We start from the raw sequence: 14,483 nt of genomic DNA, 5'->3' as shown, positions 1-14,483 counted from the left end.
TAGGAAACTGGAATTATGTGGATTATGAGGGAGGTGGATTATTGGGAATCCACACAGAAAGATTCAAATTTTGCCACACTCAAAAGCCATCAGTGAATTAAAATACAGAAAGTATCACACAATGGAAAGTGTCCGAAAACTATTTCAGAATAGATCATTAAAAGAGATATTATGCCAATTCAAGCAATGTTATTTTTGGATTACATTTTTAAATTGTATAGGATAATCTTTAAATTGGTTTACTATTTGATGTTGGAGGGCAAAGAAAGCACAAGCAAGCTAATAAAGTGGGAACTTACGGAATACAGTTATAACTTCATTCCTTCAGTAATATAGAATTAGAGGAGTTATGGAAACAGTATTTTTTTAACACATATTGAATGAGAAACTTTTTTCCATTAGTAAATAAACATAAGGAGTTCTAGTATGTTTTCATAATGAACAGATAGACATCAATGTCATCAGTGATAACTAAATTTTTACTCTTCTGAATCAATCTAAGGAGGAAATAGTTCGACTCTGGCAGATACATATAAGAGGGGAGGTGCCAGAAAGACCTATTCAGCAAGGGGGTTAATGGGAGCCAGGAGCCAAGTGGAACTGTAAACTGATCCCTGACACCAGACCTAAATCACTATATTTGGTGTCCTTCTTCTTCTGGCACCACCCAGACATCAGCCTTCATTCTCATACCCTTCAGTATACAGAGCATTTGTGGAGGGTAATGGCAGGTGCCTCATGGACCCAGAATCACCTGTAACTATGCCCATGTCACAAAACAATTTTATCCTGAGCAAAGAGTGTCTCTTGACACTCGCTTCTTTGGCCTGGCCTAGAAGTTTTCTGTCTGTACTCAAGCTTGCCCAAAAGCCGGTGTGCAAGAGAAGCTGACTGACAATCTAAGCATTTTGCTGGGAGAGGCAAGTTTCCTCAAATATAAGTCCCAACACAAGATGTGTGCGTCCTCAGCATCCTACTGTAAAATGAAATGAAGAAAACTGGTATTTCATTGTAGATATAAAAGAAAGTACATACACATCATTTTTTCCCCATGCAGTTGACCAGATGACATTTAAATCAATCAGAAACTTTCGTTGAGAACCTATTTCAAACCCAGCAGTGTGCCAGGAGTCGAGAAGAGGAGTGCTACATGGGAAAGGTGGAGGACAATGTTTTTGCCCAGAAGCAGTGAACAGTTCCATTTGTAAACCAAAAAGAACATCATGAATCTCAAGTTTGATATTTCCAAAGCCACTTCATAAAAACGTTAAGTGTCATACATTTGTTAGTAGAGACTGATGGATACCTGCTGAAATAAAAATCAACATATTTTAATTTTTCAGGAAAATTACTAATCCTAAAAAAATATATACGTCAGGTTGACACTTTCTATATAACATGGTATAATATGCTTTCACAGAAAGAGAATGTACTTTGAAGCCAGAAAGACCTCTCTCTGGTAATTTACTACTTCTGTGAACTTGGCAGGCAACTTTGATCTTTTGTCAGTGTAAGCTTTTGAATCTATATAAAGGAGGAGTTATTTCTTTTTTGGCTAGATAAAACATATGGATATTTAAATGAACTTACACACAAAATGCCCAGTACTCCCTCTACCTGTTTCTAAGCATAGAAAACAAGATTTATCCTCATGGTTTATATTTGCACTGTGGTTATGAGAACAGCCAGCAAATATGACTAGGCCTTTATTTTTGTTGGCTGAGAGGAAAGGGAAGCACGTTCTTAAATGTCACTTCTAAAACACCAAAGTGTTGTGTTTTCAGACTTTTGTTGAAAAAGAAAACCAACTGAATATAAGTCCCTACTCTCTGAATACAAGCACATACTATGCTTTTAAAAATCAGAATTCATGCATACCCATGATCCTAGCGATTCAGGAGGCTGAGGCAGGAGGATCGGAAGTTCAAGGCCAGCCTTGGTAACTAATTAAGGCCCTAAGCAACTTAGCAAGATCCTGTTTCAAAATAAAAAATAAAATGGACTCATTAGAAACCACACTTTCCGCCAGGAAACATATTTCACACTTTCATTCCTTGTTATTTTGCTCACTCCTGGTAAGAAATCTTTCGTGAACTTAATTTGAAACTTGTTCTGATTTTATTATGTTAAGTCCCTTCCAAACACAAGCCAAGGTCTTTCTTTTCTTCTCACAACTGCAGAATGACATCAGATCCAACTCTAATAAGTTACTTTCAGATTTCAACCCAGAGCAGACCAGGCACAGTGAGTATGGGCTGGCTGATTGCACCTGTGAAATGATCAACCTGCACTCCAATTTAGCTCTCAGTCCCTTCTCCTAGGGCTTTACCAATCATTTGGCCCTTAATGGGTCTCTTTTGCTGTTTATCACTCTCTATCCCCATCAATTTTCATTGCTCTCTACAGCTTCTTTATCACTTTTTGTTGTCAAGAACATAACTACTTTTGGATCAGATGTTTGCCATAAATTCCTGAAATAGACATCTAGCCCATAAAGAATAGAAATGAATAGACTAGTTTTAAATGTCACCGGTAGATAGTTCATCTCAGTAGGCGTGATTGTTAATACTTTCACATCTCTAGTTCAAAATTGAAATTTTTCCAGTGCCCCAGGCATAATTATTTTCCTCCAAATGACTTGGAAGCCAGCATTACTGCATCCACCTACACATTATATTTGACCAAAACACTGACATAAAGCAGAATCACAAAAATCTATTTACGTATGCTCCTTAGTGTTGCAGCCTCGATTTCATAGGAAATATCATCTTATTCAGATGGAATAAAATTTGATAGCATTGGCAATTACTGCCTTCTGCTTTGGATTAATGTCCACATGTGAAAAAAGTGGGGGTTTGTGATTCCAAATGTTGAAAAAATAACAATGACACTGAAACTTTATACACCATATTTCAGCTGACAGCACAATTTAGAGCTGAGTTACACACCCTTAAAATGAAAGCTTCCAAAAGAAATGCTGACAGGCCCTTTACTTATAGGGAAGTATTTGCCTCTGGAATAATAGCAATATATTATATTTAAATGGCTCCTTTTATAAAGCACTTTAAAAACTGTCAACCTATATTCTTTCTTCCTGTATACACATCTCTCTCATGAAAGTCAATAGCAAACCTATATATCTATTATTTATTTAGCCGGTTATTATGTGTTTATTACATTTATGAGATTCACCCATCATTTATTAGCCTCTGGGCACCTTTGAAAATTTCAGAGTTAAAAAAATAAGAAGACAGTCCAAGTCATTATGATTTGCAAGTTATTCTAGACATCATGAAAATAAGACACATTGCTTCAAGGCTTATTGTCTTAGAAGTTCAACACATCTTCAAAAATATACATTCACCTGAAGAGAAACAGACCAACAGAGCTCAGAATAACTCCATAGCTAGAAGAAAGACAGAGTCATAATATGAATCAAAGGTATTTGACTGGTTGTCTTACATTTATGTGTTGTGAAGCACTGTTACATAGTAGAGGCTGGTATAAATGAGATGTTATGGAAGAATTTGCATAAATTATTTATTCAAATTTCTCACATTTATTTTGCATCGCTATTGTGTACTTAGCATTGTATTCAGGTGGACAACTTCAATCATCATAAATTGAACATTAGATAAAATCTTTAGTATCATTGATAGAGAGCCTCCCCCAGCTCCAAGACTTTGATAATCCAGGTACATTCAGAGTATATCACCTAAGGACATTTTGTTTTCTACATGAAATACCTAGACCCTAATAGATTACATGAATTAAAAATTATTTTAAACAAAACAGAAAAGACCCCCAGATATTACCTTTCACCCCAGTTCTCAGTATCTCTATAGACACGCAAAAGAGATTGTTGGGATCTGAATGTTCACGTCGGTGTCTTCTTGATTCTCTCATTGAGAAAATTTTAGAAGCTAGCTTTGGGAAGGCTGAAATGGCAGTTAATTTGGCCTGGAGTGTTATATTATTTACACAAGTCCTAGAAATTCACAGAAATGTAGTAAATGACTTTGGGTTAGTTATGAATCTAGTGAATCAGCATCTATTATCTTTAGCTGAAAAGTAACCCTTTTGGGGATTGAACTCAGGGGTACTCAAATCACTGAGCCACATCCCCAGCCCTATTTTGTATTTTATTTAGAGACAGGGTCTCACTGAGTTGCTTAGCGCCTTGTTACATTGCTAAAACTGGCCTTGAACTCACAATCCTCCTGCCTCAGCCACCACCACCACCCTGCCCCACCCCTGGTACCCCCCACCTTCCACCCACCCACCCCCCTCTCCCCTCCACCTCCACCCCTACCCCCCTACACATCTGGCAGCCAGGATTATAAGCCCATGTGCCTGGTTTAGTAAACTTCTTCTAACTGGCAAGTACATTTGAAATTGTTTTGAGATGTTAAAATGAAAAATGTTTTATAAATATAAGTGCCCCTCTGTCTTTACTTCTGCAGTTTATTTCCCATGACCTCTTATATATCACCTTTGCTTTTCCATTGCTAGCCTGGAACTCTGTTGAGAAAACAAAAACTTGTCAATACCTCTAATTGCCTATTAGTTAAACTAATCAGCATACATCAAACTAAGCCCAACAAAACTTGATGGGTTAAGTGGAACTCGTGACCATTAGGGAAACAAGATTCACACAGCTCCCCAGGGACAGAGAGCCAAAATATTAATTTACCATGATTTGGAAAGTTCTTGCCAATTCCCTACTTTAATTTATTTAGCTTCAGGACAAAGGGACTCCTCCAATATAAGCTTAGGAAATGCATTTCCAACTAAACTCTGCCCAGAATATTTGCAGAAAATTACTCTACATTTGATTTTCAGATGGTAGAAAGACAGATAAGTGGGTAGTTATATCATGTAAATATAGAAAGATGGAGTAAAATGTGATTCCATTGGCAATTACTAACTTGTACTTTGGATTAATATCCATATGTGGAAAAAGTAGGGTTTTGTGATTCCAAATGTTAAAAAAGGAACAATGACACTGAAACTTTATATACTGAATTACAAACATTATATATACATTCATACATACACACACACACACACACACACACACACACACATATATATATATGTATATATTTCAGCTGATATAAATAATGTTGTCACCAGTGGCACTATTAATAATTACTCAGAGGCAGATTATCTTTAAATGCACGCGTATATTCTATCACACCAATCATCAAATATAAACAATTAATGCAAAATTGTTGGGTGTGTGGGAGCACACACACACACACACATATATATATATATACATATATATATTTCAGCTGATATAAATAATGTTGTCACCAGTGGCACTATTAATAATTACTCAGAGGCAGATTGTCTTTAAATGCACGCGTATATTCTATCACACCAATCATCAAATATAAACAATTAATGCAAAATTGTTGGGTGTATGGGAGCACTCCAACTAGCATTCAATGCACACTAACTAAACACTATAAAGCAAATCACACAATTCTAGGGCAATCACGAGCCCCCAAATACCTCCAATGCCAGGTAACTTCTCTTAGCCAAAGAGCGAACATTGTCCTTGTCTGGTAGTTCTCTCCAGCCAATGGCTGGACATCAGAGAATGGTGGAGTTAGTCCAGGGACAGACAGCAAGGCGGCCAGTCTCACTGATGTCCTTGGAGTAAAACTCTTCAATGTGGCAGAACCAGCAATTTAAATACAGTTCCAAGTTGGTGGTGTATGTTGGTGACTGGGTACACCCAGTGAAAGTCAGTGTCCATTGGTTATGTCCAGTGAAGTGATTTAATTGCAACTGGGCATTTTCTCTGCACATGTCCATGGAGCTGTGCTCCCTATCAGTTGTAACCAGTCATTGCTTAGCATGCCTATGGCTAGTGCCTCTTATAGCTCTTTATCAATTACAAGCAGACATGACTAAGCAGTTTAATGACTGCTGTTCCTTATGGCCAGCAACTTAATGAGTCCCAGCATGTCCCAGCATGTCCCAGCATGTCTATGACAGATGCTCCTTACATGTGTGTTAGTCAGCTTTCAGTGACTATGACAAAATACCAAAGAAAAACAACTCAAAAGGAGAAAATGTTTATTTTGGTTCATGGTTTCAAAAGACTGTGGTGGCTTGGGTCTATTGCTTTTTAATCTATGACAGGCCAGTTATGTTATGGCTGGAGCGCATGGGGGATGAAAGCTGCTCACTTCATGGTGTCCAGGAAGCAAAGAGAGGAACAGATTGGGGTCTCAATATCCTCTTTGAGGGAAAAGGCTCCCAAAGTTTTCACCCTATTCCAACAGTGCCATCAACTGGATACCAGCCCTTCAAATCACAAGCCTTCAGGAGACATTTATGATTCAAACCATAAGAAATGGTTCATAATTGTCTCTGAATTTCATTCCTTTTCCAGTAATTTTATGAAGGACAATATCAAATGTTTTTAAAACATACATGCCATCTTCATAACTAACACAGTCATGCACTACATGGCTCTGGAATTGTTTGTATTTTTGACACACCAGCCAAATCCTGTCATTCTGAACCCAACTATACCAAATACAAGAGCTAGATATGACCCCTAGCCCCCTCACCATTCCCACCCAGACTTAAAACTGGGTTTTCAGTTCATGGTCAGAACCTTCACTTCTCCAGTTTCACCCTTCTCCCTTCCTGCACAGGCTGTGCCTTCAACCCTTGTTACAGAACCTGATTTATGAGGTCAGAAAGCATGGTGATGTGTGGCTGTGTTACAGGAGAAATTTACATCTCTTCTTTCTTCTCTTTCTAGAGTATTCTTTCACTTTATCAATGTCAGATATTCACCCTTTTTGACAAGGAACTTGAAGGAAGAGTAGAAGAAGACATATCAAACAAAAAAAGATTAAAGGTATTCATTTCAAAATTGAAGCACATTAATACTTTGAGAATTATTTAAGGTATTTGCATTATATTTGTGGGGGAAAATGCAGCCAAAAACAAGGTAGGGAGGAAGAATGTCAAAGCTGGTAAAAGAGGAGGGCCAGGTTGCTGCAGAATTTTATCCCTTAGGATCCTGCTGTTTAGCACAACAGGTGGCCAACCCATTGTCTTACAAGTGCAGGAAGCTTTGCATTTCAGCCCCCTAGGGTGCTCCCCACAGGCTTCCTGCTATTCCCCTGTTATTTTTGCAAGCATTACTGCCAAAGATGCTATTATTCTGGTTTACAACAGGTGATAATTGCTGTGCATTTCAGGCTGTGGACAAAATGTATTCTTTTAAAAATGGATAGTGGGGACCAACAGACCTCATGTCTACTTGTTCTTGGACAAACTTTACCAAAAGCTCCACTGTAGCAGATCATTAAAGTCTTTCTTAATTTCCATTCCTATGGTTGCTAGTTGCTGATTGCCTAGTTCCTGGTGTCTAAACTAACAAACTTGTTTCCCTTTCTTTCACTTGGGAATGCTAAGCATTCCCAAGGGATGTAGGTCTCTACTGCCTGCCCTTTGGAAACTGGAATCCAAACACAATGCTTCCTATGAATATTTACTGTTGCAAAAGTTTGGCAGTTCAGAGCAGAACAATATTTGTGTGAGAAGCACCAACTATTTAGGTGATTTTATTCTTTATTTATTTATTTATTTATTTATTTATTTATTTATTTATTTTGGTGCTGAGGATTGAACCCAACAGTGCTTAACCACTGAGCCACATACCCAGTACCCCCCACTCAGACTTTTTTTTTTTAATTGAGAGACAGTCTCCCTAAGTTGCTAAGTGCCTTGCTAAATTGCTGAAGCTGGCTTTGAAAGTGATCCTCCTGTCAGCCTCTGCAGCCTGTGGGATTACAGGTGTGGGCCATGGAACCCGCCTAAGAACACCAATTTTTTAATCTGAGGTAAGTAGGATGCCTCTCATTTCCTTAGTATGTAGATGATGATACAGTTCCCATTAGGCCAAAGCATCCCTGACCTTTCCCTGCCGGGTCTCATATTACCTAACCATCAACCCCAGCTGGAGCATGCTTATCATTTTGCTTACCATACAGTCTATTATTGGTAGTGCATATTTGCTTACCCATCTTCCCCAAAAGATTCTGAGATGAAGGCAGACAGGAGCATATCAATCATGTTGATCATTCTTGTTGCCATTGCCTAATGGAGGACACAGCACAGGTGGCATTCAATTAATTTTTGCTTTGCAAATGAATAATGGAGTTGATTTTGTTAACATGATCATCTTTGTTACGTACCTTTGTAATACAGCAACCAAGTTTACAAGAAAAATGAGTTTTCCAAAATGCACGACCAAACACAGATTCCAAGAGCAGATCTAGCTCAGCCTCCATGAATCAGAAATTCCACCTGTGGAGTTAAAATTCTATTACCTTCATTCAATGACAAATACAATTGTAAAGGTAAACAGAGTTTGAAGAAGAGTTTATTAATCATGACATTCAGTTAGAGCATTCCTAAGCTGAAACAAAAGCAAATAAATTCTAGGTGTTGCTAATAAGGTCAGAAAGCTGCTAGTTCCAAGATTCTGGGAATATATTTGAAATCTCCAAATTACTCTTAACCATCATAAGTAAATGCTTTATAGATGAATAGTCACCTATGGTCATTCCAGAGTAACCGTTTTCCATTTTCCTCTGGGAATACAAGCTATGCATTCTCTCTTGCCTTTCTTACCCTCCTCTATGAGAACTCAAAGTCTACTTTATAAGTTATACAACATTGTACGTGGGATGCCTAAAGGTAAAAACCCAATCTGTTGCAGCCAGAAAAAAGTGTTACATACTATTATACAGCAAGGTCAATAGACTGTCTGTTATTTTAAGTGTTATTTAAATTATCTCCCTAGGGAAAATAATTTTGAGTTGACTCTCCATCTTCCCAAAAGAGCAGAATTGAACACATCTCGCTTCTTTGGCATGGTGAGAAAGCAAACAATGCAGCAGTGGTCGGAAACAACAAGAATAAAGACACAAATCCACAAAACTTGCACAAAGTTAGTCTGAGATAGTTGTTCTCATTGAGAGGTCCCCAGAACAGCAGTTTCAAACTTACCAGGGCACCTGATGGAAATGCAAATCCTTGGGCCTCAGCCAAGTCTAAGGAATAAGAAAAAAAAATTTTTTTGGGGGGGTCACCCATCTAGCTAAAGTTTAACAAACCACCCAGGTGATTCTGTTGTGTAGTAAAGCTTGAGAACATTTTATGTCAGGTAATAAGAAAGTAGAGCTCTTGTAGAGAAGACTAGCTGTGGAACCAAACAGACTATAGGGGTCCAAAACTACCTGTTATTGTGATCCCTGCAGGAAAGCTTTCAAGCAAGTCTTGTCCAGTGGCAGGCAGGAGTTTATTAGGAAAGTGAGATAAGAGAGATAAGTGTACAATACAGGTGCTGATCTCCCCAGATGACCTCTGGGGAGGAGGTGGCCTTTTTAAGGGTTTGGGGTTCCTTTGTTTTTTGTCCTATTCTCTCATATCCTGTTAAATGGTTAATTAGCCCATGTTGGAGCCCTCAGCAAATTTCCTATGCAAAGTCTTGATGAAGGAAGAGAGGGAAGAAAGGAAGGAAGGGAGGGAGGGAGGGGAGGGAAGGAGGGAAGAAGGACGGTCCCTCTTAAAATGAGGAAAAGTGTCAAATTGAGAAATTTTTTTTTTCCTGAATTTTCTTAAACACCTGGAGTTAACAGCTTTATAATTCCTAGGGAAAAAAATATGCAAGTTGATACCACTAAATGTATTTAATAAATGCATTTTCATCAGCCTAGTCTTTGTTAAATCTATAACAAACTGTACATAGTCTGTGCTAAGTCTACAATCAACTGTAAATAGTTTTCATTCACAGTATGGATGAAGACACACTAAATATAATCCTGCCTGGGTTGAACTTCCATTCTGGTTAGGAGTTAATGAGAACTGAACCCTCTGCTTACTCATAACAAGCAGATGAACTACCTGACACCACAGGCCAGGTGTCAGGGTCTGTAGAATAGTTAGCAGATAAGAATAGAAAATATGTAGAACCCACAGGTTGGTTTACCTTAAAGCTATGAAAACTTCATCCTCAAGACTGCTTATTTGCATAAACCACTAACAATGATCTCATGGTCATATTCTGTTGTAAATTTTGAAAAAAAAAATAAGCCTTTCAACTGTAGTCCATTAAAACAGCAATTTCTTTCTAACCTGGATTCCTCTCCCTGTGTCCCATTGAGATGGACTGAAGTAGCAATAGCCATTTGGGGGGTCTATCAATATAGAAACTTGGTTGCCTATATATTTAGCATGAGTTCCGGTGGAATACACGTATGTGACTTCACAGTCATTTCCATTCATGATAAGTTGTTGCTACCCATCCCCATGTAGCGGTGACTTCCAGGAACGCTCTCTCTACCTATTGTAGTGATTTCTTAGCACATTGACACATTGCAATATAAATGTTTTGTGCAGAGCCATGTACCAGAAGTCAATGATAAGTGTGGGATAAAGAAGATTTGAAAGGTATTATGTCAGAAGCCTACCTATGCAAATGCTTCTACTTATCAGAAATGTAAAATATAAGAAAATGTTTCAGTTCTCATAATGGAAGCTCTCTTCTGTTAGGAATTATTCATGCATTTTATATATAAACACAAACGCGTGACACAGTTTTTGAGAATCCCATGGAATAGAATGTACAGAATCCCTGTTTGGGGTGGCAAACCTGCAATGACAGTATAAACTAGAAGCACATATGAAATCACATGCTAAGTATCCCCGATATTAATAATAAAACAATGTTAATCAATCACAATAAATGAGATGTGAAACTTCTTCAATTCTTGATAATAATGTGGTATTATAAAATCAGTTAGATATAAAGTGCCAAAGAGCATGCAAAGAAGCACTAAAAAGAAGTATACAATAAAACACTAAGAAGGAAAAATTCTGAAGTTGTGCTAAAGAATTAACAAAAAAATGGGGGGGGGAGTTGTAATGTTTATAGTATTTCTCAGCTTTTTTAAACTGATAATTTACTTTTTCTCATTTTAAATAAATATTTACATTTTACCCAATTTTGAATCCATATGAAAAGAAAGCCCTACAAAATGTACAAGCATTAAGCATTTTATTAAGCACCACAGCAAACCAGTCAGATCCTCTGAGACCCGGGTGGTACAACCTTCTTTCTACTTATCCCAATAGGAGACCCCTATGTCTTCACCCCTCCCTGCCCAGCTTGGCTCCAAAGACCAAGTCCAGGTACCTGAAAAAAGATTAGGAAAAAGATGCAAGTTGATTGGGAATAAAGAATAAGATATGCCCAAACATGTCCCCATATTATATTAATGTCTACATTGTATCTCATTTGACCCCTTGGGGGAAACAATAATACGTCACCCCCAAAATGTGCTTCTTCCACATAACAATGGTATTTGAGCTGCAGGCAGTTAGGAAGCCATCAGCCTCCCCCAGCCTCCCCCTTTCTGCTGCAGAACTTGGCATAAATTCTCCTCTACTGAGGATAATGTTAGATTCTGAGTGGCCAGAGACTGTGCCAGAGGAGCCTACAGATAAACCTCCCTCCATTAGTATCATCCTATTTATTTGCCTTTCATGCCTCAACCTGCTTTCCTTCATCCTGCCATTTTTCTACAATTCATTTTTCTCTGCTGATAAGTGAAGTTTTGAATCACCATATTGAGTTGATTCTTATGGAGGTTTCTGTGTTGTGATGTGCACGGCACACATAAATAAACTTCTTGTTATCCTCTTATTAATCTGTCTTTTGTTGTAAGGGTCCATCAACTAAGAATTCTTGAAGGTTGAAGAAAAAAGTCATTATTTTTTCTCTCCTACAGCCCATATTTTGTGCAAACATTATTTCATGATGAACCCAGAATCCATTTTTCCATAAGAGTGTCGTTAAATATGATGTGCATATATGTTCTACATTGATCTTCGTTCAGAGCTGCATTCAAGATATAAGCTCTAGTAGTATTATGGGTGTGTTTTTCCTAGAAACTCAACTATTACATATAGTCATTTTTATGGAGAAATGAATTCTGAAGTGCTAATGAATTTATATTTGTAATAAATTTACAAAAGACCTTCCTCTATGGGAAGCTAAATGTTCTTTTGTGCTTCTCACCTCTTTTCTTTTTGACTCTATTTCCTCACCAGGAGTACAGAAACACTAATCCAACATATCTCCCATGGAGATGAGAAATTAATAGGATGATGTAGACTAAGAATCTAAAATGTAGTTCTATTTTTTTCTAAGAGCTGAAGTCCAAAAACATAGGTATGCATAAATAAAATTTTAGGAAAAAATAATATATTTTGATTGATATCATACCCCAAGAAGACAGTTTTAAAAATGTAAAAGTATTCCTGGACACTGAAATTTAGTATTTGAGTTTTAGTCCTGGCTGTTTATCCCACAAATTCTAACAGATTTGGAAGGTCCTTCAACCTTCCCAGTCCATAAGACCAGCATCAGAATAATGAAGAGGCACACCACATTGTCTCTGAATCTATTCCGATTCTCATAATCTATTATTTTGTGACTAGAAAGCGCTCATTACACACACACACACACACACACACACACACACACATATTATGGAAAAATGGTGTTTTCCCAAGGATAGAGAAAGCAAATTTATGTGACATAGCAGACTGTTTAAACTTAATTGTTCTTGGGAGAAAGATCTCCATATTATAGAAATATTATTTAAAGATATATTTTTTAATATTTGAAAAGTTTTGAAAAGCCAAAATATTAATTATTATATGACTCATGAAATGCCATTAACTAATTGAAAAAAAAAGCAGTTCTTCATAAAAATAAGATAAACTTTTTTCTTACTTATTTGTGAAAAGTCAAGATTAAAGAAAGTCTCATAGAAAAGGAACTAAAGCCCTTTGCTATAAACTAGCTGTAATTGTAAAATTCAAATAAATATGGCAACTTTATTTTTTCAAAATAAGCCTAATGCAATAAAGACAGACAATGAAATAAAGTTTTAAAAAGGATCTGAGAAAAAGTTCATAACTTCTAAGGTACAAACATTTGAATTTGGAATGCACTGGTTTTCCTGCTATCTGTACAAGCATTTCATTTTTATCGAGGGCAAAGAAAAGTTAAAAATATCTAGGAGTATGTATGTCATAAATGTAACTACTGTTTATTTTAAATCATTTCATTCCCTTTTCTGTTTTTTTTTTTAAGCAGCTGTTGCCATTGCCACATGTTTATACCAATCAATCAATCCCTTGCTCCAACATTTGCAACAAAATCCAAAACCACAAGCTGTAATGTATCTATCAACTCATCTTGGCAGCAATCAAGAGAAATCAAATAAAAAGCATTTTATGTTACAGGGTAAAAGTTCCATCTACATTTACATTTATATTTACTTGTACTGAGTTTCCAAACTCCAGTTTGGGAATGAAATAGGGGCAGAGTTTTCTGAAGATTTGTCCTGAAAAACAATTGAAACCCAAATGATTTCAGAAACTCATAAAACTGAAGTTCCATTATGCTTTCCCTATGAAGAAAATTGTCCCATCAGCATTTTAGCTGAATTTTGAAAGGAAGACTTATGACGACATCCTTATGAGAATTTTTTGTTAACACCTGTAGTTGGGCAATGTACAGGATACAAGGCTGAGTTGCTTCTCTGGGTCCCAGAATATTTTTTTTAATATTCTTTGTGATCATCTTCCAGAATTTAGATAGATAATTGATAGATGGATGATAGATAGATTTTAAAAAAAAGTAGGAGAGAAGGGAAGGGTGTGTCTTAAGTCTAACCCCAAGTCTGCACTTGCCTTGAAAACCTGTATAGGCAGAGGCTGCTGTCCCTGTCACACTGCCCACTGACTTTCCCCATACTGCTGATTATGTCTCATTAATTCATGGAATATATCTACGAATCCTTTGTTCACCAGGGAAAGAATCCTTTTCACCAACAATTGATACTAAGGTCATAGCATTCATAATTCTAATTTATATCTGTTACAACCACTCAAACATAACCCCCATTAGCATAGGGTGTTGTTAATCATATTTACTACTCTACCTATCATACCCAGGGCACATCTGGCATGAAATCGTCTTTCAATAACTACTGTTGAATAAGTACTGAAAGAGTTTATAACTAGGAGCTCTATTGACATTTTCCTCCAATATAAACTTTATAAATAACTGTTTAAAAGTGGCAAATGTACTTCTATCTATGAATTCCTGGTGTAAGATGATATACTAGATTGAAAAGAGAGAAATGAAATAATATACAGTTAGTAGGAGGCACTTTGAATGTTAGTTTCTCTGTTTCCACTACATTACCCTGCCTCTAAATTTAAAATCCCTAGTTGATATATAGCTCCCATTAAATAAGCTATCAAATGTACCATAAGTCCTACAGAGAATAGGGCAATATCAATTTTGGCCTTTTCCCCCCTGCCCAGCTTTATAGCACAATGCCTAGCACATAGAAGATAAATAT

Source organism: Spermophilus citellus (genome assembly GCF_964194105.1).
Source record: "Spermophilus citellus genome assembly, chromosome: 7".
In the NCBI taxonomy this organism is placed as follows: Eukaryota; Metazoa; Chordata; class Mammalia; order Rodentia; family Sciuridae; genus Spermophilus; species Spermophilus citellus.
Note: the sequence above shows the minus strand (reverse complement) of the source record.